Source organism: Bacillus rossius, chromosome 1 (genome assembly GCF_032445375.1).
Source record: "Bacillus rossius redtenbacheri isolate Brsri chromosome 1, Brsri_v3, whole genome shotgun sequence".
Classification (NCBI taxonomy): domain Eukaryota; kingdom Metazoa; phylum Arthropoda; class Insecta; order Phasmatodea; family Bacillidae; genus Bacillus; species Bacillus rossius.
In genome coordinates, this window is record NC_086330.1 from 202,192,025 (window position 1) to 202,219,445 (window position 27,421).

Here is a 27,421-nt window from a genome sequence, read left to right on the forward strand (position 1 = left end):
ATATACCAAAAGTCCTGGAATCTGTAAGAGGAGCTAACTACAGGCTGTTCCAAAATGTGTGCATATATTTGGTTTTTCACGTAAATCTTGGCAATGGTTTGTCCTAGCGAAAAATATCCAAGTACAAAATTAAATCAAATACAATTTTGCATAAAATAGTTTCTATACATGTTTTTGAATTTTCTAGCTGTTTTCTCGTTACAAGCCGCTGAAAATCATAATTTTTCCCAAAAATCATTTTTCCTCCACGTTTTCGGACATATAATGTGTTACATCTTCTAAATTATTTTACTAAGGACAAAAGTGCTTAGGAACATAGTTCGAGAGAATTAAAATATCTTTAAAATTGAATTTAAAAAACGAAATGTGCCCACTGCATCACAAGTTATACCTATGTTCTCAAACTCACACAAATATCGATTAGGCATATGTGTAAAATGAAATAAAGTTTTTTCCTTATAAATGTGATTACATTAGCCAAAAATTTGTTTGTAACCTGTGGCGACATATATTTATTGCAGATGTATAGAAATTTAAATTATTGACACAAAGAAAAAAAAATTCTATGTAGGTAGTTTTAAATTTACGGGTGTATTGGAGTTCTGTTTCCTCTCTAATAAAAGAGGTAGTCACTAAATTTTGCTGAAGTTATTAAACAAATAAAAGTAATATAAAACAGTAAGAATTATATTAATGATAATTTATGTGCAAACGTAAGTGTATTAAAACCTGCTAATTGATCCTTGATCTTTTGGGCCTGGATGGGCCTGGAAGAGGTTCATCACAAGACACTGGGTTGTCTTGTAATTCAAATACTTCTGTTGCATCACTGTCACTGGGGAAAGTGTCGTACTTGTCAGGCTCTTCCTCAAAGAACGGAACACTGTTGAGGCAGCTGCCGTGACAGTTGTGACATATGGGGGAGCAGTTCATACCAGCTTTCTTGCAACTGCACTTGGCACCACCACAGCCTTTGGTACATTTCAAAATATTAGCGCCAAAACCGCTGGCGGGGCGCTCAGGTCTGTTGTGGGCAGTTCAAGTCCCCCCCCCCCCCCCACCCCAAATGTTGGGGGAAGCTTGTTACCCAACCAGGCTTGAACTTGGAGATAAACTCGAAAACTATGCTTCTTTGCTGCTCCTTCAGTTGGCGGGAGGGTCGAAATATCTGGTTTCATTTTTGTTACACACTTTACAAAAGAGTGGTACCGAAAAGAGTTGAGAGATGTTTCATTTGGTTGAGAACCATACCATTTTAGAAAACACATACTGCCAGCTTCTTCAATATCGCTTGGAGAGGACGTGGGATTTGTAAACACCTCAGCATAGTTCTGAATGTGAGTATTTTTTTGGTAAAACTTCACAAAACTGACCTTCCCCTTTTGGAATACTGCTGATGTGTCACATCCTGTGAACGCATGCAGGAAGAGAATGTGCGGGAGACCAACCTGTTGCAGCTCCCTAGATAAGTACGTGCTTGCCTCAGTTTTCCTCCGTCCAGGCTTGAAGAAGATGATTTCTTGAGTTTCTGGTGTTATAGCCATTAAGAGTATAAGGAGGTCAACATCTTCGCCAACAACCACAACATTTAATGATGTTTTTGATATTTCTATATTTCTATTGCTGTAGAAATAATCAATGTGTCAATGTGTCCGCATCATCTGGAGCCTGACGAAATCCTATCCCATTGGCTTGTAATGTCGCTGATAGTATTGCAATGAGTTGGGATTTGTTGTGATCGTTTGAGAGGAAATGTCCTTGTTCGATAGTGATTTCTGTCTTTTCACTGAAGTTTATATCAACTGACTTCTTGATTCGATACCGCCGCCTGTGTTCGGCTGTTTTAATGGTAGTCTTAGAGGAGTCATATTCATCGAACACAACTGTACAACTCTTTCCTTTATAGTGTCTGAAGATGTAGTTGACATAAGCTTCGCAAATAGTTGAAATCGTGGAACCCCTTGACCAAAAAACTCTGTGAAGAAGAAAACCTCCGTCAATGACAATATCAAAATCTTGAAGGCTTTTATTCAAGATGGGTTTTAATATGCTATACAGTACCGCCTTCTTGGTTTTCCTCATTCCTGCTTCGTCAAATAGGGCTAGTGGAAATGGGGCCAACTCATACTGTAAATATTGCTTCAGGTCTTCATCGGTTTGTTTGCTTATACATATTCTTTGAAAAATTAACAAAGGATCAATGAGAACTGGGTTGCCTCGAATTTGAATAGATGTTGTCACAGTGGAGAGAGGTAGCGCACAATCTTTACGTGTTAATTTAACCTCTGAAAAAGGGGTACCTACGATCTTCTCCACTGCTGCTTTTCCCACTGCAACAGCTTTGTAGCAAGTGATGGTATCATCTTCCACAACTCCGGTTGCTATTGACATTATGTTTTCAGTTACACAAAATGGGTCATGATTTTCAAACCATTGTGATAATTTCTGTATGTCAGCTGCATCCTGTGTTTTGCGGTAAGTTCCACACTCTTTATGTTGTTCAATTGTGGCAAACAATACACCAGAGAATTCTTCCAATGAAGTACAAATGTCGTGGGTTGCCGGAGTTCCCAGTATCAACTTGCTAAGGACACTATCAGTGATACCCCTTCCTCGTGTTAATCCACCCCTGCTTTTGAATCCTCGCATCAATGTTGTTTCAATGGTCATATTATAACGGTTCATTACATACAAAAATAAAGATGTTGCGCAAAATTTAGTTTTTGTTTTTATTTTTTCACAGTAGAATGCTGCACTGACAAATCCAAACACTTTTCAATATGTTTCTCACTCGTTCCACTCGTACATCCGCCTGTCGAAAACTGCTCGCAGCTTGCGCGATGAGAATTAATGAAAAATAATGTCCTTCAGTAACATTTTACTGTAAGTACACGAAGTCAGTGCGGCCTCAAACGTGGCCGCACCCAGCGAAAATGAACTTCGCCACGAGCCAAACGCCAACGTTGGTAGCAGCAATTTCTAATTTAATATATCCAAAAAGTTTCAAAATAAATGATTATTAAACGGCATGGCTCTAGCTACCGACGTTAAATTCTCTCTTCAACAATTTCTACATAATTGCCACCGAACGCGACCTACTTGTGCAGCGTTCGACGGACGACTGGTGAACTCATGTCACCGTCTCCTCCATGCAGGGAGGAGAAGTCACATGACCTCACCGACCAATCACACGCACGCTTCATTCAAACTTACAGATACAAGTCAAAAAGAACACAGCAAAGATACAATGAAAACGATTTTCGTACATAGAAACAGGGACTTCCCATTCTCGTTCTCTCTTCCACACCGTGATACAGCAGTTATCACTCAGTTCCCACACCAATGGGGAATCCCAGCTTTTATCTCTGTTGGCGGGGAATCACTGGTTCTTTCTCACTCACACTTACAGGCCTCTTATGCCTCTCTCTTTCTACACATTACCCCAGACACAGTCCCGTGTCCTGTAATTATTATGCAACACGTTAATGAAAATTAAGAACTGCAATCATAATACAAATTACTTTACAAAATTCAACTTATTTAGAAAAACCTGAAAAAGTAGGCCAAAACAGGCAAAAGTCTAGTACAGCGACTTATTTGTGAATAATTACATAAAAATTAGTAATGATTTAAAATGTCTGTTTAAATACCAGGGACATCCTTAAAACACATAGCACGTGCAATATCAAGCCTTAAATACATAAAAACGGTAAAAATATCATTAGAAAGACTTTTTCAGAAATATTTACATGCATAAAAATAGTTTAAAAGAAAAATATTTAGCTAGGAGGGCAGGGGTCTTGCAACATTACAATATCTGACCAAATGCCTGTCCAAAAAACATTGGAACTTCGCTTTGTAAAGTAACCTTCTGTTGTAAATAGGCAATATTCCTCTGGTGTTAGTTTTGATGGTAGATCCAACATATCTTGCACGTACAAGTGACAAGATTTAGCATATGGGAAATGGCCACTAGCATGGAAATATGGTGTCATTTTTTTCACACAATCGAGGTGAGATTCCCAATTCCCAGAGCGTTCTGCGTAAATATACTCTTTCATTAAACACACCATATTAAAATATTGAATCCAGAGTGTAGCTGTTGGTCCATGCAAGGCCAACTTTGATATTTGTTCTCCCATTAGGTTAGCCAGAGCTGTTACATGTGAATTTTCGTCCAGTGATTTCAGTGAGGGCGATTCATCGAGGAAATTGATTAACATTTCATCAAGAAACTTCTGTTCACTGTCATTAAAGGGCATTTTACCAAATATGATTTTTGACAAGGCAGTTTGAACAAGTATGTGGCCTCGGACTGCTTAGGCAAAGGCATGTCCTTGTAACATGTGATCAACTGATGTAGGAGCATAAACAGTGCTTAGGAACTCTTTCAGGCCACTTCCACCCATTAAGTAGCCTATACAACCCAAAAATGACATTAATAGGTGGAACCCACCAAGTCTCACTACACACTTAGACAGTGTTGAATCAGTTGAAGAAGCAGCAACTATTTCTCTGCTTTTCAAATATAGGGGTTGGTCAAATGTTATGATCGGACAGTCCTGCTTCATTTCGTCACACAACATAACAGCATAATTTAAAGCTGTGTATACTGTGTCATAGTCAGAAGGCGGTGCATTAATGAAAGGTAAAGGGACGACTTTAGTCTTCTTGCTGTACATGCCTTTTGTTATTAAATGCATATAACCCTTCCACTCGGGTACATTGGGATTATCTTTCCATTTTGCGTACAACCACAAGGCATCGTGTGGTGTTGGACGTGATGCTTCTTCGGGCACTGACAGATCTCCGACAGTTATATTCTGTAACCCCTTTCCTTCTGCATGAAATGTTTTAACTGGGACAACTCCCTGGAGCCCAATTTCTTTGGAACTTGGCATTTTTGTTAACTTGGGTATTTCATATCCTTTGTTGGCAGAACTTGCTGGAGTTATGCATTTAATGCCACCCATAGAGTGAAATGTGTTCATTCCATTGAGGGTACATACATTAAAGTCAGCATTATCAAACACGAACTGAGTGAACGACCCTGCTTTGAAACTTGGTTGAGAATGAACCATTGCAGAAATTTCCAAATTTTGAGCATCATGGTAAGTGGAACAAAATCCTAAACTCGAAATTAGGTTAACCAAACTTTTTGATGCAAATTTTCTGTAGATCAGCAAAGCAAGGCTAGTCATTATTGAGGACATAAAGCTCCGAGGACGAACAACTGCAACGATAGCGTGTGAAATGGCAAGACATTTATTTTCAATATGTTCAACTGTCTTTCTTCTGTTTATCATTACTTCTCTCAAAAATGTCAACAAGGTTGAAGGTATCGAGGTTTCTTTATCCTGAAGAAAGTTGTCAGCTGGTGGGTACGTATTGGAGTTATACACATGTCGCTGCATATCCTGCCTTATTATTTCTGCTGCAGTTGTAACAATCCTGAGCCGCTCAGCTTGCATATTGTTTGCTTTCTTTTCATACCAAGAGTCACTCAGTATTTTATGGGCAGTGTCAGTGAAACAGATAATTGAGGTGGTATCGATTAAACCCTTCTGTGATAGTTACACAAACTCTAAATTTTTCTACGAGTTTCTTCTTGATTGTCTTATCATCAGGCACTGGCCAGTAACTGCAGCTCGTATTTCTGGTAGGGTGAATTGGCTGTCATAGTTGTCTTCCATGAAAGAATAAATTTGCTCCATTGCAGTGGTTACATGGTCGGTCCTCTCATCTTTTGAGGTTTTTACTAGCCTACAAAAGTTTTTACGACAGTCGTCATGATAAACTGCTTCTTCTGCCACTACATCAGTAATTGATGATATATGACCAACAACTTCATTCCCCCACTCATCTTTTCTTGCTAAACCCGCTTCCAAACATGCTTTCTGCATATTAAAAGTTCGAACTGGCCACCATTTTCTGCGTTTACTCAATGGTTTTTTCACCTCTTTTTTCTTAAAGTCATCGTCAATTGATGTACATAGAAAGCACTTGGTCTTAAAACCAAAATTATGCAAAGATCTTAAACCTATAGTTGTATTTCTGTCCTCCGTAGATTGTGATGTTGAGACTAATGCCTGCCTTTTCAAATCAGCTTTAATACTATCGGTCCTGGTATATTTTCTCCTACACAAGGTGTGAACGATAAGGGATTTAATCAGGGCTCGATTTTAGCGCCTGTCCGCCTGCCCGGGACAGGCAAAATATTGTCCGGACAGGCAAAATAAAAAAGGCAACTGTCCGGTGGACAGGTGCAACTTGTGATGCCGAGGTTGTTCGCTCGCACTAATGCAGCAGAGGTGATTAATAACATTTATGCACGACCGCAAATAAAACGTCTTTGACAATATCTATAAATAAACAATAATGGCTGCTCATTTGTGACGGACGACTCTGGCTATTGTATACCGCGGGAAAAAAAAAGTAGGTTATGTACAAACCGTACTGAAATCTTCTGAATCATAATTCTTAAAATTTTACGTTCACGTCATGATTCACGTAACATAGTCGTATTCGAATGCTAGAGATGAAAAACGTCTCACACCGATGATGGTTGTTTTTGTTGCCATGTTTTAATATTAATTTCGTTGCAGTGCAGCCAACAATTATGTAATTTACCGTTGTATACTTTCAAAATATAATTTTTTTAAATTTATTGTCTTTATAAATCGCGACTTTACTAATTCCTTGCTCTACTTTAACATAGTTTGTTAACAGAAAAGCGTTTTCGCGTGGTTAACATTTCACGGCGTACTCCAGATGCAGCTGACAGTGGCCACAGTGACTGCGACTGCTTGAAAATTCGCCTGTCAACTGTTGCATCAAAAAATAAACATTACTTGTTTACAGAGGACATGGTAATCTTTTACAGTTTATCTTGTCACGGCGATTGTTTAAGTATTTAATTAACTGCGTTACACAATGTGGAAATTCATTACTGGTGCTTCAAAACCACCAGAAAAGATAAGAAAAACGGACGAGGACAAGTCAGAATATAATGTTAAACATGACAAAATCGCCCGGTCCCGTACCTTTTTAACGTCTTGGTGTTCCGAGTTTCTTTGGCTTCGTTACGACACAGAAACAAAACAAATGTTTTGCAAAGTCTGCGAAACGCATTCAAAATCATCTGGACCAGTTTTTGTTACGGGCTGCTCAAGTCTGTAAAGACTGAAGTCTATAAAGACAGACTGGCAAAACTGTCTAAATGATGATACACTGTCTGCCCTCATGCGTGTTCAAATACAGTCACCTTCTGAAAGTGAGTTTGATCCAGCACCAGCAATAAATCTCTGGTATCATAATGTTCAGAAAAAACGTCTACCCTTTCAGCCTCCTTATCGAAGATGTTCAAGACAGAATCAGCAAAGTAATTCGTGCAGTGACTCAGACAGAGACTTGTCTGAAAATTATGATTAAATAAGGATGTTAAGTGTGTGATAAAAATATGTGCAAAATATAGCAAAAATCCTTTTTTCTCACTTTTTCAGCGACTTTGAAATTTTTTTTATTTGGGTAAAACTGTGGACAGGCAAATTGGATGGCGGACAGGTAAATTTTCGATTACACCTGTCCGTTGGGCAGGTTAAAATATTCCTTAAAATCTAGCCCTGGATTTAATACCAACAAAACAATGTTCCTTACTGTCACTTCTTTCTTTGCTGGCTTTTGAAAGTGACAGAAGTCCATTCTCAGACACTCGCGTTACATCGCCACCAGAATCGTCAATTTGTTGATCACATATAACACACTTTTCAGACATAATGTCAGTTGGACACTTCCTCTTAATGGATACTGTGAGAACACTGAAGGTTTATCCAGGCCAACTCCAACTTAGCCAACTACATATTTCTCTTCGGAATGGGACATGTTTCTCACTCTTCGATCAATCTGTAAATAAGAAAATAATGTTATGGGTTTTCAGTATTACAATTTGTTTACTAGCAACAGAAAAAAAAAATAATAATGTGCATGCAATGTTATAAGGAATTTTTTGAAACAGTTGTAACTTGTGATGCAGTGGGCACATTTCGTTTTTTAAACTCAATTTTAAAGATATTTTAATTCTCTCGAACTATGTTCCTAAGCACTTTTGTCCTTAGTAAAATAATTTAGAAGATGTAACACATTATATGTCCGAAAACGTGGAGTAAAAATGATTTTTGGGAAAAATTATGATTTTCAGCGGCTCGTAACGAGAAAACGGCTAGAAAAATCAAAAACATGTATAAGAACTATTTTATGCAAAATTGTGTTTAATTTAATTTTGTGCTTGGATATTTTTCGCTAGGACAAACCATTGCCGAGATATACGTGAAAAACCAAATATATGCACACATTTTGGAACAGCCTGTACAGATTCCAGGACTTTTGGTATATTTATCTCCAAACACCTCCGAACACATTTCAAGTGTCAAAAAAACTCCGCACAAAAGTCTGTCTACAAACCCTTCAATATATTATATACATTTATTTTTAGAATGCCATGGAGGGAAAAAATGTTTTTATTGCAAATCTGCATGGAAAAAAAAATAATTTAGCCGTGATTTCATTTCCTTTCAAACAGTAACAAATCGTAAAGAATTACCAAAAAAAGTACTATGCTACTTATTACAGCCTCGGCATTTGTGTTAAAAGTGTACAGAAGGCAGGCAACTGCAATGTGGCAACATCGCGCGAGTAGAACGTGGCATCGCCGCGCGCGATCGAGAACAACACGCCGTGTGTGCGCGTGACCTTGCCCAGCTCCCAGCTGTTTACAGTTACAATCTTCCGCGTCCATTATCGTGCGCTGGGCAATGACCTCGTTCAAACAAATAAATGATAAAGCACGCGAGTCCTAGCCACGCATAATAAAAAAACCTTGTGCCTAAATGTGGCATATTCTACAGCTTCCGCAGCTTTAACACATGCCTCTGAAATGCTATTAATTTCTCATCGTAGCTTGTCGGTAAACGCTGGCAGATTGTAGTACGCCGCCTCATGGACAAACCCTTTCTTACCATGAACCTGCACATCCAGTTCCTACTTGCTTTAAAGCCTTCATCCACGCCAAGTTCACGAGCAATTTGCAGCGCCTTTAGCGACCACATTTCCGTGCTTACAGCGTACCCGAATTGCCGTCTGTCCTGTGTGTAGTCGTTGAGTTTTTCCTCTATCTCCGGAAACTTTGCTACCGCACCACAGAACGCACGTCTATCGCCACTGGCCGAAAGCAGTTTGTATTTACTTTTCCTCCAATCCCTCACACATGATTCGTCAAAATCATATATTCGCCCAGCAGCACGGTTACCGATTTTTTCCGTTTCACTGATTACGTATTTTTAATTTTTCCACAATTGTGAAAGAAAGCAACTTTTTACGATTCATTACAATACTTGCAGCCAACACACGTGTAAAACCACTGGGTACTTTGCAAATGAGGATAGGACAGTGCGTGGGAGCACGCGTTTGTAAACAGCGAAGCTGCAGTGTGACAGCTGTGAAGAATGTGACCTAGAATGTCTGCCGCAGGGCTGCCACCACTTTGAAAACAATAACCTTGATTGAAATGTGAAATACCCTGTAATATCCTTGTTTTGAATATAAAATATCGTGTAAAATCCTGTACGTTAAAAAATACAAAAAAATATGCAATTTTTATGAAAATTACTTGATCATAATGTACGTAATGGGCGGAACCCAGATTGTGTCAAACGGAAATTATTAATTATTTATTGTATATTTCCTAACATCTGTGGTGTCCTGCCAGAATGAATGAATTGAATAATGTAAATTAACCTTACTCGAATCCAAACTGAAAATACTTCTTAGTGTAACTATTTTATCTGTGGTAAATAAAAGTATGTAGTATCTGTGACAAATGGTAGTGTATTATCTAAGTGTTTCTGTATCATTGACATAACATTCATATAACATATTTGATCCACAGAATTAATAAATCACACTATAGTATAATTAAAATTATTTGCTAATCTCAGATGATTGGAACTCTTACAGGGGTTTTAGTTCCTCATCAATCCAAGTGCAAAGTTGTAATCAAGTTGCAAAAATTAATATTTATGCAAAGATGTAAATCAATTACTTCAGATTAAAATAAATTAATATTATCTCTACTTTAACGTTTAGTTCAAGTTGAAAGTTACAACAAGCTAAAATAAATTATGTATGTATTATGAGTGTGTGCCGTTTAGTAATCAGTCGGTGAGCAAACCTCTGGGTTTCAGTGAAAACATACTACACCAGAGTAAACATCTTAATCAATAGTTTCTAACTCCAAAATGAATTCCAATCATGTACTACGTCTAAAACTATGTAATACTGGGATCCCGGTAAAATATACAATAATTAAATTAGCCAAGTTAATATGTATGAAGAATAGTTGTTACAATTTTTGTTTAAACTTTCAATGCTTTAAGTCTCTTTGAATGAATAATTGTTTATTAACGTGGATAGAACTCTTGAACGTAACGACGAAAGTTTATACAGCGACGGGACGGGACTGGGACAAACCAACCTCGGTTTCAGCAAACCACACCAGGGAAAATAGGCAAGCCTCGGTGACCACTGCACAGCGCGATCAACGGACAGCGACATCCATCACTATAGGTACTGGTAGAAGCAGTCCTCCAGGCACTCCTCTCGAACGGTCTCCTGGGGCTGGTCGTCGAACTGGCTCACGGATCGTCCTTCTCTGGATACTTCATCGTCGAGTTGAAACGTTCTTCCACACCTTCCTTCAGTCAGTCGTGGTTGAGCAGGACAGAAGTACAGAAGTAGACTCGGGCATCAAATCTTCATTGAATTTGTCGATTATTCTTTAGCAGGTCAATTTGATATTATCCTCAAAATTATATATTCATGGTAAGTTATTTTATACACGTCGATATCAGCAGATAATGGTTCAGGTCTCGTTGAAAGTATCTGGTAATTCTTCGTAAATAATTTTATCTAAATCCACTTAATTCCTTACAAATATCTATAAATCTTCTCCAATTTTCAGCAATCCAGCTTGAATTATTTTATATCGTCATATTTCTCGTAGTAGCTATTTGTAGAATCTAACTTAAAACATGCTTACTGCCGAACATTCTAAAAGAACCTTTTTTTTTGTCTTGTTAATAACAACGCTATTCTCTAAATTTTGACAAAACATGAACTGTTTGTCCAGAAATTAAGTAATAAAAAAAAAAACCTTTTCTTTACAAATGCAGAGAAAATGAATTAAAAATAATTTTAAGTTTATGACCAAAGATAAAATCATAATCATAGACAAAGCAAAATACTATTCAAATCACACACAATTGCATAGAATAAGCGAACCATAATTAAACTGATGAAAATGTTAAGCGTGAATAAAATAAATAAACCGATTTCTATAAAGTGTAGAAATTACCTTTATAGTAACTATACTTCAATCAAAACAATTCAATTTTTAACACTTTATACAAGTACCGTATATACTCGTGTATAGCGCACCCTTTTTTCCCCTCAAGTAAAGGAAAAAAATAAGGATGCGCTCTATACACGGGAAAAAAAAAGTGTGGGGGGGAGGAGGAGGAGTGGAAGTCGTTAACTGCTGGGTTACGGGTGATGTTTCTGGCCAGGCCCCACACATACGCACAAGCAACAAGGCCTCTCTTTCACACACAGACTCACAACCTGGTCTCTCGCACACGCACACATGCTCACAGCGCACACACACACACACACACACGTGCGCGCGCGCGCGCGCAAGCTCGCACATCATGGTCTCTTGTTTATTTTTAGACCTCCCCCCTTTACAGAAAGCCAGCTCAGAAGCTAGTAAAAAAAAGTTCCCCCCCCCCCCCCCCCCCCCCTTGTCCAATTTCTTCGCTTCCTCCATTCCTCGTCCCTTCCGTCTACATAGCAGAGTTTAAGTATTTTCCTGACGCATCACCACACATCAATTTAAATAATCAGGTACCACAAAATGTTAGTAAAATTTACTTATGGGAAAAAAAATTTCAATTTTTTTTCTTTGGAATTTGTTGCAAAAATCGTGGTGCGCGCTATACACGAGGGTGCGCTATACACGAGTAAATACAGTATTTACCACACACACGAAGCCTACAATTCACCACTGGCAGTATTTAAATATCACTTTTTCAGATGTTTTGCCCTATTCCTCATTTCTACTGTTGGCTGGAATTCTGCCATATTCTTCCTAGAAGAGATATGCAACAAAGCATTTAGCATTGGCGATTCAAGACATGACCTGTGCGCTGTCTTGATAAGGTTGAGCTTACTAAATATCCTTTCCACCCCTGCATTGCTGTGTGGAAGAATAAGCATTGCCTTTGCAAGTTTACAAAGCAGTGGAAAACATGTTTTCCCATTATTTTCATACTGTGACACTTTATACCAGGCCTGCCACCAAATTGGGTTCCTAAATCCTCATTACAGCATTTAAAAATCCTGTAAAATTTATAGCCGTAATTGACATAATTAATTTTTCGCTGTAATTTTAAATATACATTGCATTCCAAAACATAATTTAAAAAAAATCAAATGAATGTAAAAATTTTTTAAGATTTGCCACTTACATTAAAAAACTAATAGTTGGTATCACAATAAAATGAAAAGAAATTTAAAAAATTTCTCTTAAGTATAGGCTTTGGTGCTTTTCTTATTTACAAACTATAAATACATCCATACAACTGAAGTTATTTATAAGTTAAAAAAAAAACAAATGTATTTCACATCATTAACCAGCTACTTTTTCATGTTCTGTGCTCTTTTCTGCATCTCGTCAGTGGGCTTGAAGTTCTCATTCTGCAATGCAACAGCGCATTTAACATTGGTGATTCCATTGACAATCTGTGAACCGTTTTAACCATCTTGAGATTGCTGAAAAAACCCTTTCCACAGCAGATTTTCTCCAGTTGCAGCACCACTCAAAGCCATTACTTTGTACAGATGAGTTTCAACAATCTCAGATGGAAAGAACCTTGCTAACACTACAATCTGCCTAGTGACTGTAACATCAGTTGATTCATCAATCATCAGTGTGAAAAATTGTGTTTTCATTGCATAGGTAACATAATCTGCAGCTGATGTACCCAAAAGTTAAATAATTATCTGGCTAGTTTTAGTGCGAGAACAAGGAAAGTTTCTTGCAATTTCATTATCTGGAAACATTTGAGGGACAAGTTTCGTGAAATTATCACCGAGTTTCACAGATAAATTGTTTTCACAAACGAAGTTCGCCCATAACAGTTCCGCATCAATTATTTTATTTGGTTTGGTTACAAAACTCGTCAAAGAAAAACTCTGATCAGCAGCTCGTTGGTTTTTCGCATGAACTTGCGTCTTCAAGCCGCCCTTTGTCACGTTCAGTTCCGAGTTGCAAGTCGAACAAAGGGTGGAAAATTCCGTTTTGCCACGCCTCAACCATTTCAATTCTTGCTCCCATTCTTTACGATAACGCTGTTTATAAAGTGACCTGACCGGCGAAGCCTTACGTTTTTTCTCCATCACAATCAGCTAAGACCAAAACTACTACTTAAATCACGTAAGAAGTTTGTAAACAAATGCCGCACCTAAAAAATTGTAACGGAAAAAAAAAAAAAAACGTTTACTGACGCCATGACACTTCTTAACGTTTAACTCAACAAACAAAAAACATTTCCCCCGAAACCATAGATATTGTACTTCATGAAACGCTATTTGGGAGTAAATGTTTTTGGTTTGCGGTTAAACGATTGGAAGTTCCATGGCGCTACACGTAATGTGTGTGTTTGCTTTACTGTTGGATGCTTGTATGGTTTGACAACTTCAAATAGGTAGTTGAATGTAAATATTTACACGAATGAAATTCAAAAATGAAAATATCGGCGAAGCGTCGTAAATATCCGTGAATGTCGCAGGTATTCGTTAGTCTGTTTTAAGCTTCAAATATCCGTGAAAACGGATAAAAACCGTAAAAACGGCAGGCCTGGTCTGCAGCTTCCTTCCCATCCTTTTCCCCTATCCCTCTTGTCTATCGCAGCAACCTCCAGTCACGCCGGCGTTATTTCGTCACCGTGCAAAAATGGCCCAAGACCCACGTAACACCCGCACCCTACTTTTGCGAACATGATTTTTTTTAAAAAAGGTGCGGGTGGTACGTGGGTTTATACAGTAATACCTAGGTTGCAACAATTTTGTGTTTAGTTATGAAGGTATGACCATTCTGTTCATTGTGTGCCAGGAAAAGATTGGTTGTAGCAGATACCCTGTAATGCAAGCCCATAGTTTCAGCAGACAAGCAAGACGAAGAACTGACACAGGAAGTAGAGGTATTTGTAAGGCAGGTCCTATCTGCATACCCTATCACACACCAGTTACAAGCCACTATTGTGAAAGAACAAAGGGATCCAGTTTACATCAAGCTGAAACAGTATGAGAAAACAGGTTGGCCAGAAAGGGCTAAACTTCCAAAAGAAGTTTGTATACATTATCATTTCAGTCATAAGATCACAGTTGAGAATAAGTATCATTTGAAAGGTACCGTCTGATCCTACCTCCACTACCCCTTGAAGTTCCTAAGTTGATGAGTGGTACATGATACTGATTACTATTCAAGGTTTTTTAAAGACATAACTATGTCTTCATTAGGTGATGAGACTGTAATCAAACACCTCAAAAGATGAATCGCTAGGTTTGGCATCCCGGAGGTAGTAGGAGTACGTAGTGCATCAGGAGTTTTGTCTGGTTAATTTAGAGAATTTGCAGCTACATATTCTTTTGTTATTACTTCTTCCCCACATTACCACCAGTCAAATGGTGGAGTGGAAATTGCACTAAAGATTGCAACACAACTAATGAAAAAGAATGCAGATATCTCAACTGCACTCCTAGCATATAAGCTGACTGAGGCTCAGTGTATGCTTAAGCAATGACGTGGATAAGCTTGAGTCTGGGCCTATGGATGTGCCCAGGGCCCAGGCTAGCAAAGAACATTCTACTACACTCAACCAGGAATGGAACAGTCCATGCTATCTATGCTTCAACAAGGTGCACAAGAAGGGCCAGAGTCACGGGGGCCGCTGAATGCTTACGCACTACGTTACATCAATGAGCTGTCATCCTGGTCTGTTTCCACATGACATCAGTGCTGTCTCTCCAAGGAGGTCGCTGACTGGAGTCCCGCAGACAGGGACTGCTGAGCGAGTCAGCAAGTCACAGAGGGGACATGTACCCGAGGAATGGCGCAGGTGTAGGTGAGCCAAAGACCAGTGGGCCAACTGTAACGTACGCCAGGAGAGGAGCCATGTGTCCAACAACAAGTCGCACATGCCTCAGACAGCAAAAGTCTGAGATTAAGTCCCCATCTGGGCAAGTAGTACTCACTGTGTCCACAACACAATGAGTGCCAAGCGGTTTGCAGCCTTTCAGTAGTGACAACTCGTCAGTCGTAACTAGCCAGATGCTCTGTACTGCAGGCGATTAATCTACTATCTGTTTGTTGCCAGGATAGTGTCAGAATGAAGGAATCTACGAGTATCTGCATACTGTCCTATCAGTAGTACAATATGTACTTGTAATGTCAAAGTATTATTGGAAAATAATAAATTGCATGGTAAAACTGCAGACTGTTAAACTCACATACCCACCTGTTCCCGAACTCTTGTTGGGCTGAGGTCAGCCAACATACTTATGAATCAAAGTTTAAAATCAACACTCCCAATGTTGCCTTCCAAACTGGTCCCAACTGTTAATCATAAGGGGTTCCAGTAAAAAGAATGTACAAAGAATACTAACCACGGAAACAGATACAATTAAAGACATAGGGTGAAACACTTAGATGATTTAAAAAAGGACGAGTTAGAATGGATTCATGACCTTTAGAGAGAATGGTAAAATTCAGCAGGTCAGTACTGAACCTAGGTCTTGTGGTGTTAGTACTCCAAGGGACAGCTATAAGCATAAACGATGATTTTTAGTGGCAGCTACAAATAAAACAGATACAGTATTGTCTCCTGGTACTGCTATTAAGGAAAAGACTGCTATTTAGGAAAAGACGGGTGTGAAAGGGAGCAGTCTATGTCTACATATGGGGGCAGAGAAGGGGAAGAGGAGGAGTTCACAGGATTTGAGAGGGACAGGCTCCATCAAGAAGGTCTGATAATGAAGTCTTAAAGTTAGAAAATGAGGAGAGCACATGAAACGAAGATACGCAAAACTAAATGGCTGGTTAAGCCACCTGCATAGCTAAATGATTATGTTACATGAAATCACACTAAGTTTGAAGAATGATTTCACAATATGTATCTTCTGTAGAGATGGGATTTTCAAATCTTAGATTCGTCGAATATACCGAATCATATGGATTCGAGAATTCGTAGGATTCGAGATGGGTTTTTAAGAGTTTTACCGTATATACTCGTGTATAGCGCGCCCTTTTTTCCCTCAAGTAAAGGAAAAAAAATCAAGGATGCGCGCTATACACGGAGAAAAAAAGGTGAGCGGGGGAGGCGGGGAGGCGTTAACTGCCGGGTGATGGGTGACGTTTAAAGGGAAAGATTGCAGGAGAGTGCGTTTCTCAGCGCTCACTCTTCCATCACCCTCTTCATTTTCTCTCTCTATTTCTTTCTCCAATCCCTCCGCTGTAAATCACTCTGCTCACACACACACACACACACACACACACACACACACACACACACACACGTGCGCGCACAAGCTCGCACATCATGGTCTCTTGTTTATTTTTACACCTCCCCCTCTACAGAAAGCCAGCGCAGCAGCTAGTAACAGTGCCGGGTGAAGAAATGCCACTTTGCCACTTGTCGCCTCCAGCGAGAGAGAGAGAGAGAGAGAGAGACAGAGAGCATGTTGTCACCAGTCCCCCGCCCACTTCCTTCGCTTCCTCGTCCCAGCAGCTACCTGTGAGTCATCTAGTTCTCCGCGCCAGCTTAGCAACGGTGACGGGAGTGGTGGTGTTTAGTCCTGTCAACTGTCAAGGTTACTTGATGGTCATAGTCCCGTTCCTGCCTCCCTCCCTCCCGCCTCGTACCAGTTGTGACGATACAGCGCTTCATTATCTTCCGTCTACACAGCAGAGTTTAGCTTGCTTGTGTCGTTTTAGATGGTACAGCATGCCACAAAAGTTTCGCTTTCAGGTGGAAGAGTATTTAATTTAAGTATTTTCCTGACACATCATCACACATCAATGAAAATAATAATTTGTTTCATAAGTAATTACTTAACAGGTACCACAAAATGTTAGTAAAATTTATTTATGGAAAAAAAAATTATAAATTTTTTCTTTGGAATTTGTTGCAAAAATCGTGGTGCAAGCTATACACAAGGGCGCGCTATACACAAGTAAATACAGTAGTAATTGAAAATTGTATACCTAAACTATATTATTAAGGTAATGGAAATAGCACAAACATAAGATAAACTACGCTGCATTTTGTCAATTAACACAACTACTCGATTTTTTCCAACCTTCAATAATATAACATTGCAGAAAAAAACTTAACTTTTTTTAAATGGTGTCTGCTATACAAACGTATTTTATTGAAAACATAGAAAGGATTAATTTAACAGAGAATTAGACAGATGCAAACTTACGTGTGTGGTTTTTGAGGTTATTTGTCTCTATTTTATATTAGGTGTATACACTATGCACTTATTTTATAATTTTATAAATACACAACTGATTTTTTTTAATACATAGGCCTATGTAATTTTTTTAAATAACAAGTGGTGAAGTTTAGAGTGGGTCTGGGATTCAAGATTCAATGACAAACACAGAGGATTCGAACAAAGATTCGGATTCGACCAAAATGTGGATTCGTCCCATCCCTAATCTCCTGTAGTTGAAATGTGTATATTTACCTGTAAAAAAGGTTTTGAGTTTAAATTTGTAATTAATTGTAAATCATACTTGTATTTTAAGTACTTGTGATTGTCAAGAGTATGTGAATTGGTGAACTGTACTTGTAATGGTGATGTGTACTAAGTGGACTAAGTCAACTGAAATAAATCTTCAGAGGAGGAATGTACCATACAGGGACGTTGTAGGAGACAGTGACAAGATGGCGCCCCAAGTCTATTGACACTAACCCCTTATGAGTTTAATGAAAATATCTCAACAGTGCGTGTAAAGCATCATGAACTGTGCCAGGCTGTCTCTGCAGCCTGCCGGGCAGTGATAAGTGACGTGGCTGTCTGCCGCCAGGCTTGTGCTCTGCAAGAGGAAAAATCTAAAAATAAACCAGCCAGAGAGTGAGAAAAAACATACGCGTGCATGCGTGTGTGTGGCCACGCAGCAGTGTTTATAGTTTATAGTTGGGGGTTTAAACCCCCTCCGAAAATGTGAAGAAAAAAATCTAGAATAGAAAAAGTAAAAACATTCCCAGTCCCAGCAAAATAGGTACGATGGTCTATGGGCAGCGCTCAATCTACCAAACTTTATGAGATGTTTTCATGTCAGTATATACATTATGGTGTCGCCAGACGAATATGCTTACCCCTGCAGCGCCTAGCAATCTCTACCTGGCACCCCCTCCCCTAATAGTTATCCCTCGCTCTGTTAGTCGATGCGTTTTCATTTTCTCTTACTCAGTCTGTTTTCGGCTACCGTGTAACATTACCGAAGATTGTGGGGACTGGGCAGTGTTCTTCTTCGCGAGTTTTAGAACTGATGTTGATAGTGAGTGCGGTATCAGAATGTCTAAACATAAGCATGGTTTTAATTTACTGAACTACTTCTCCAAACGACCAAAGCCAGGAACTAGTTATGATGCAGAACATAAAGGTAAGCGGCTTGCAGGGAATTGATAGATTTCTCATTTGTGTGTCAGATACTATACTGTATTTATTCAGACTGTGTATTAGTGTATATAATTTGTGTTAGTAACATTAATGTTCAGACCGTATTAGTGCTGGTAATTTGTGCTAACAACATTGGTTAGACCTCAACATATAAGAGACACTTCAAGTTTGTATTTCCCGCGCTGCTGTGTAGTGGCAACCATGCGCAAGCTTCCTCTGCCAATAGTTGGCAGCTCTGGACTTCCGGCTGGAAGTCAGTTATATTATCATCATGGCGGTGAGTAGTACAATGGTGTAGCCTCACTGTTAATTTGTTTCGTTTTAATGGCATCGCTATTTATTTTCGTATACAGTCCACTCAGTTATCGCGTCATAACATTTTGGTCCATCTAGGCCGGATAGTTCTGGTGTTAAAATTGCCGGTTTTCGAGATTTGTTTGTGATACGTGACACGTGCGTGAATATTGCTTATTGTGTCCGGGACCGCCTTTGTTCAGTGAAATACGTTACGGGCAGTGAAATGACTATTAGCCCTTGTACGTTGGTCGGATTGTGTTGTACCTTGCTGCACGAACGGAGTAACTTTTTTTTGTTCGTGCATTAATTACCGCGTGTTCGCGTAAGCAAGTTTGAGGTTATAGCAGGAAATCTCGTAAATAGCTTCAGCATGAGTGAACTTAAAGCGTTGGGTTTGCGGCTGCAATTAGCCGAGGGACGGGTGAAACGTGCGTGTGACTTAGCAAAAGCGGCAGCGAGTGACGCGACCAAGGTGCCGTTGCTTCTTGCCAGTGTGCGTGACTTGCCGGAAGTGAAGCGCTCCTATGAAGCGGATTTCATCGAGGTGGAAGCTTCGTCGGACAAAAGGAAGAATTTCAACAGTGAACAGCATCAGCGACGTTTGGTAGACTTTGAAGAGCAGTATTACACAGTCATGGCCGTCGTCGACTCTGTGAACACGAAGCCTGGGTTATCACCCGGGCCTGAAGGCAGTGCTTCAGAACTCCGTAAGTTAAATGTTGCATTACCGAAAATCACACTTCCCAGCTTTGACGGAACCCCGCAGCAGTGGTCGAATTTCTCCAATTTGTTTTCCACATTAGTTTTGGACAACACTGCTTTGTCATCTGTAGAAAAGTTGGCATACCTGAAGGGTGCTCTTGTGGGCGATCCGCTTGGGATGATTCAGTCGCTACCTTTGTCAGAGGCAAACTTTAAAGTAGCTTGGAACTTGCTCACGGAACACTATGAGAACAAACGTTTGATTGTGTCGGCACATGTTGAGGCCCTACTACAGGCACCTGCAGCCTCAGTAGACTCACCAAGTTCTTTACGGCGGCTGTTGACAGTCATTTCTGAAAATATATCAGCACTTAAGGCATTGCAGGCCCCGGTAAACCATTGGGACATGATCCTGCTCCCTATACTGAGCAAGCGCCTAGACTCTAAGCTTCGAGTAGAGTGGGAGATGACATTAGGTCGTGAGTTTCCCAACATTAATTCCTTTTGTGCATTTCTGGAAAAACACTGTAGGGCCCAGGAAGTAGTCAGTGGTACATCTCGTACTAACACTTTGGGGAGACAGCCCTTTAAGCAGAAATACCCGACTCAATCTCAGTATCGTACAAATGCTCTCCTTACTTCAACGCAGTCTTGCTGTATGTGCAGTGCATCTAATATGTTGCACCAGTGCCCCGACTTTCATAAACCGAACCCTCAGGATCGTTTTGCTGTCGTGAAGAAAGAGAAGTTGTGTTTAAACTGCCTTGGTAAAACACACCTTTCGAAAAATTGCTCGTCTACTTTCTCGTGTCATAAATGTGGTAATAGACATCACACCTTATTGCATTTTGTAAATGATCATGTTCATGACAAAGTAGCACAAGTTACGGATGCAGACCAAACGTCTTCTGGAGAAACTGTATCCGCAGTCTCCTCAGTCACGTCAGCTGTTGCGAGAGCTGATCACACTGTTCTGTTGTCAACAGCTCAGGTGCAGATTTTAGATGCTGCAGGTAATCCATGTGTTGTTAGGGCCTTGTTGGACACAGCAAGTCAGGCTAGTTTCCTTACTGAGCACTGCATGCAGAAGTTGCGGCTACATCATGAGAGAACCCAAGTGCCAGTCAGTGGGTTATCAGGCACTCAGGTGAACGTTGCCAAGGCCCGTGCTTCAGTTGTAGTTATGCAAGTTGGTAGCACTGGTCCTCAGTTTGCTATTGATGTCTTTATTCTTCCACGTATAACTGGTAATTTACCCAGCGTAATGGTGTCGCCCAGTGTCCGCAAGGCAGTCTCTAGCTTAAAGTTGTCGGATCCCTCATTTGATATGCCTGGCCCCATCGACCTGCTTATCGGGGCAGATGTGTTTCCCCTATTGGTTACGGGTGGCAGTATGGAAGGCCCCCCTGTTTTTTAGATTCAGTGTTTGGCTGGATCTTGATGGGAAGGGTACCCTCTAAACCAGCTCCTGCGGACTCACAATCCTTCACAGTCTCTTTGTTCTGTTCCTCCCCTCCATTGGGAGAAGTCATGAAGAAATTCTGGGAAGTTGAGGAGTACCCCACCATTAAGCATCATTCACCTGAAGATATGCGTTGTGAGAGAATGTTTGTTGAATCTCACAAGCGCATGGAGGATGGGCGCTACAGTGTATGTTTGCCATTCGACACATCCCCTGAGTTGGGAGACACTCGTGCTCAAGCCATAAATCGCCTGCTCGGTTTGGAGAGGCGCCTTAAAGGGAACCCAGATGTATCAGCAATGTACTCGGATTTCATGAAGGACTATCTGGTTGCAGGACACATGGAGAAGGTTCCTCCTGAACAAATTCATTCAGTTCCAGCATACTACATTCCTCACCACGCTGTAGTTAAACCTGACAGTTCGACCACCAAGTTACGTGTGGTGTTTGATGCCTCCGCTAAGGGCTCTACTGGAAGGTCATTGAATGACTGCCTGCTTACTGGTCCCAAACTACAGAGAGAAATAATTGATGTTTTGCTTGGCTTTCGGTCACATGCGATAGTATTCACTGCGGACATAAAACAGATGTACCGACAAATTTCTATCCATCAGATGCCCCAGGATTACCAACGCATTGTCTGGCGGTCCTGTGACACTGATCCTGTTGAAGACTTTCGCTTGAGAACAGTTACTTATGGAGTATCTGCAGCCCCCTACCTAGCTCTTCGTACAATACAGCAGCTGGCTAGGGATGAGGCTGCAGCCTTTCCTCTCGCATCTAAAGTCCTGTTATCTGACATTTATGTGGACGATGTGGTCACAGGATCGAGTTCCATTGATTCAGCACTGGATGTTCAAAAGGAACTTCTTTCTTGTCTTGCCAAAGGTGGCTTTAAACTATGGAAATTCATGAGCAATCACCCCGCACTTCTGGACTGGCTTCCACATGAAGATGTTGAAACACCCCAGATGTTGAGCTTTGATCCTGATTGTCAGGCTATTATCAAAGTCTTAGGAATGCAGTGGAGTCCAGGGTCAGATACATTTGCGTACAAGATTGAAGAAAGTTCCAACCATGCCACAAAAAGAACCATCCTTTCAACGATTGCTAGAATATTTGACCCACTTGGTTGGCTTTGCCCTCTGTTAATGTTCGCCAAACATCTGCTGCAGATTCTCTGGCTGCAAACTATTGACTGGGACGCTGATCTTCCATCTGAACTGGCAGACCGTTGGCAGAAATTCAAACAGGAGCTCCCTTGCCTCACAGCTCTTGCTATTCCTCGTCACATACAAGGGTCTGAGGGGTGTGTTTATGAAATCCATGGTTTTTCGGATAGTTCTGAGACCGGCTTTGCTGCTGTGGTGTACTTACGTATCATAGAATCGAACAACAAAATCCACACCCATTTGCTAATCGGAAAGTCGAAAATAGCACCAGTCAAGGTCCAGTCTTTGCCTCGCCTGGAGTTGTGTGGTGCCTTATTGCTGGCGCGCCTGCTCAAACGTGTCGTTGCAACTTATCAAAAGGAGTTTAGTTTGTCATCAGTTACAGCATGGACAGACTCTCAAGTCATTTTGGCCTGGATCAACTCCTCCCCACACCAGCTGAAAACCTTCGTGGCCAACCGAGTAAGTGAGCTTCAAGACCTGACATCCTCATCCTGGTGGCAACATGTACCATCCGAGCACAATCCGGCGGACTGTGCCTCCCGTGGCCTCCTACCTACTCAGTTGCTAAACCACCACTTGTGGTGGACAGGGCCAGTATGGTTACAAGAGCAAACTCAGTATTGGCCTTTAAAATCCCAACATGCTGTTGAAGCGGACCCAGTCCTTCTGGAACACAAGGTTGTGACGTTGGAAGCCATGACCCATAATCATGACATAGAACAGCTGGTGACCAGATTCAGCCGTCTTACCAAGTTGTTGAGGGTCACAGCATTTATGCTGCGTTTTGTTCACAACGTGCGTACTTCCCACTCAGCACGCGTATATGGGAGCCTCACACCCTTGGAATTGGATCATGCGTTAAGGCTTTGGCTGCTTCACACACAATCTAGCTCATTCCAGAAAGACATTGATGCTCTCAGAAGAGCTCGTTGCACTTCTTCCCAGATTCGAAAGTTAGTACCCCTTTTGGATGATCATGGATTGATTAGGGTGGGCGGCAGACTGCCTCAAGCTACAATCCCATTTGAGCACAAGCATCCGGTGCTTCTGCCAAAATCCGATCCTCTGACTGATCACATCATACGCCATTATCACGACAAAAATAACCATCCAGGAGTTCAGACACTCAGGGGTATTCTGAGAGAACAGTTTTGGATCTTGGGTGACAAGGATGCCATTACTCGTTTACTTCGTACTTGCTTGCGCTGCTTCAGGCAAAGGCCCTCCTTTGCTCAACATAAGATGGGAGATCTTCCAGCCATGAGGGTTCAGCAGATCAAGCCCTTCGCTAAGTCAGGAGTCGACTATGCTGGACCATTTCCCATCAAACCTGCTAGATTGCGCAGGGCACCCATCCTGAGGGCTTACCTTTGCATTTTTGTATGCTGTGCTACCAAAGCCGTTCACGTTGAACTTGCCTCTGATTTATCCACCGAGGCATTTCTTGCTGCTTACAAGCGCTTCATTGGTAGACGAGGGAGATCTTCAGACATTTACTCAGATTGTGGCACAAACTTTTTTGGAGCACACAACCACCTCAAGGAAGTTCAACAGCTAGTGTCGTCACCTGTTCATCAACAAGCCATCTCAGATGTCGTGTCTCAGCTCGGTATTACATGGCACTTCAACCCACCTGCTGCTCCTCACTTCGGAGGCCTCTGGGAGGCTGGAGTCAAGTCGTTCAAAACCCATCTTCAGAAAGTGATTGGTGAGCAGGTGTTGACATATGAAGAGTTGTACAGTGTACTGGTCCAAGTGGAAGCCACCTTGAATTCCCGGCCGTTGTGTCCATTGAGCAGCGACCCCAATGTTGTCAACGCATTGACTCCTGGTCATTTCTTGACATTGGAACCATTGGTAGCATTGCCAGAGCCTGATATCCAGAGTGTTCCACTAAATCATCTAAATCGTTGGCAGCTTGTGGAGCGGTTACAGCAGGATTTCTGGCATCGTTGGCACAGAGACTATTTGCACACTTTGCAACAGCGAAATAAGTGGCACAAACCCGCAACGCCTCTTGTACCCCATCAGCTTGTGTTGCTCAAGGATGAGAGATCACCACCTCTACAGTGGCGCCTGGGGCGTATCCAGGACCTTCACCCTGGAAAGGATAGTGTGACACGAGTGGCTACTGTGCGCACCACCACTGGATCTCTCAAATGCCCAGTGGTCAAGCTCTGTCCTCTACCATTGTGTTGAAATGACGTTTCAAGGTGGGCGGAATGTTCAGACTGTGTATTAGTGTATATAATTTGTGTTAGTAACATTAATGTTCAGACCGTGCTAGTGCTGGTAATTTGTGCTAACAACATTGGTTAGACCTCAACATATAAGAGACACTTCAAGTTTGTATTTCCCGCACTGCTGTGTAGTGGCAACCATGCACAAGCTTCCTCTGCCAATAGTTGGCAGCCCTGGACTTCCGGCTGGAAGTCAGTTATATTATCATCATGGCGGTGAGTAGTACAATGGTGTAGCCTCACTGTTAATTTGTTTCGTTTTAATGGCATCGCTATTTATTTTTGTATACAGTCCACTCAGTTATCGCGTCATAACAGTATTTCAAGTAATTGTCCATTTTTTATGTTGCTCTTCCGAGAAAAGTGCCTGTGAACACAAACAGGAGAGCACAGACCCTGTTTTGATTTCAAGAACCCGGGAATTATTAGGATTAAGCACCACTACCACTACAATGGAGAGGGCGGACGTCTTTCTCGGAAGAGAATCGTCAAAACACGGACAACTTACATGAAACACAGTAAACCTTCAGTTCATGATGATGGGTAGATCCGTGGCAGGAATGCAGGTTGGACAGAGAAACTTGTGATATCACGTGGCTCTAGTCACCAGAGAGCATAAATTACTGTGCAATACAAAAACATTAATTCACATTTTTAGACGAATAATTCCTACCACAGTGCAGGCACGACCCAATGATTGCATGCATTTCTTCACAAGTATCTCGCGATGAGTAAACAACTGTTGCCCTGCGGACATTTTCCGGGAAATGGTCTGTCAGTACAGAACCCAGTCCCCAACTCACCCGTGCCCAAGAGCGAGTTGATATATGGAGCCATGCTTTAACAGTAGATTATAGCAGCACAGACACGGAATACTTGGAATGAAATAAGTGAAATCATTCTAGTTTTGACGTACGAGACTTGCTTGATCGTTCAAACCAATCAAGTGATTGGACTTAAACCTTTGATTTCTTTGCATTTGGCTTTCGCTACATTTTTTTGAATCTCTAGAGAGGGGAAACTGCCCCTCCCACCCACCTTGGCGAAGGCCCTTGCCCGTGCCCGATATCGTGTCCCATCAGTCATAGAGTGAGTGTACTTCCTACGGCCTGTATTAAACCTGCGATATCTGTGACATACAATCTTATCAAAGTTGTACATATAGGTAGTGGATGTGTTGATGTGCCAGATAACTGTAGTAATAATGGCGTTACATACTGTTGTTGTAGCGCCCTATATCGCAGTATAAATAATTGTGCGATCGTTAATGATTATCATTCTTAAATATTCAAATGTTTAAAATAATTAAATATGAGTGCTTTTACAGCAATATGTATGACCACAAGATGTTTCTATTCAAAAGCCCATCCATTATTTCTGGAAGATTACAAAATTAATAAATTATGATTGATAATAAATTTAGCATTTCATCACAGAAACAGTTACTTATTTAACGTGGTAAGTTATTATTCCAAATGATCGCCTCTGTGGACAGCTTTGTTCACTGTCACCTCACCATAAATGCCCTTAATGACCAAGTTCGTCATTCCATTGTTGCCCATGATGTACGGTCAGTCCCGAGAAACACGACTTGATCATTAACATTAATTGGCAGACATAATTCGTGTTTGGTGTATGCTATAACTTTACCCAGAGAAGGTGGTAATACAGACTCTTACATTATAGTTTAGTGGCAACGGCATATGGTTAAGTGTTACTGGGACAAAAAATTGATTGAGATTGAGAAACCAATAAAAGTTACGATAACCATTGCAATAATACTTCTCCTGGAAGTAATAACTTTTATTATGAAATGAGTTATAACGTTATAAGTTATTATTTGTGGTTGAGTTATCTGTTCTGTAAATTATATCTGTTTATTTTAAGTCTTTCACTCTTTTGATAAAAAAAATATGTGTGTCCGGAGGCCGGAGCACATGACAGAAGTGATAAGTTAAACTTCTATAAATAGCTAAACCAGTAGTACTAGCAATGTGACACACATTCTTGATATGTTTTGGTTAATTATTAATTGAGAAATTATATTTCTGACTCTCAAGAAGAGAAACTGATTGCTGAGGTAAATGAACAGACTGTAGTGAAGACTGTGGGAAGTGTGGAAGATGAAGATGTCGTAGTTAGTGTTCAACAGTCAGACCCATACGACATAGCTAATTTTGTAGACAATAAACTAACAAATAGTGAGAAGGACATCTTGATTAAACCGTGGTCACCGTCAGAAACCTTTACATACCCATCATCAGGTAACAGGAATTTAAAGTTCCAGCACAAGTGGTTGGTTGAATGGAAGTGGTTAACTTACTGAAAAAAAGTTGATGGAGCATTTTGCAAGTTTTGTGTTCTGTTCAACAAAAAATGTGTTGGTAAAGGAAGTCACCAAAACCTAGGGCAGTTGTGTTATGAAAAATTTTGTAACTGGAAAAAAGCAAAAGAACGTTTCAGTTAACACCAACAAAGTTCGTATCACCAGGAAAATGTTGAGACAGCCAGCATCATAATGATGATTGAGACAAAACAGCAAGATCCAGTTGATTTGCAACTAATTGAAGGAAAAAAGAAACAAATTACAGTCAAACCTCTCTGAAACGACCCCTCACGGTTCCCAGGAATAAGGTCGTAATAGATGTTTTCAGTTCATTTCAACCCCCCCTCCCCCTTCCCAAACCACTACTCGCTAAGAAACCAGCCGTACAATGGCAGGATGCTGTCTACTCACAATGCTA

At 40.7% G+C, this 27,421-nt stretch overlaps 1 protein-coding gene across 2 annotated transcripts in view; it reads right to left on the reverse strand.

Moving 5' to 3' along the window:
- LOC134527243 (ribosome quality control complex subunit TCF25) overlaps positions 1–27,421 on the reverse strand; it is a 361,743-nt gene that overhangs the window by 42,054 nt on the left and 292,268 nt on the right. The gene's annotated exons all lie outside the window — the stretch shown is intronic.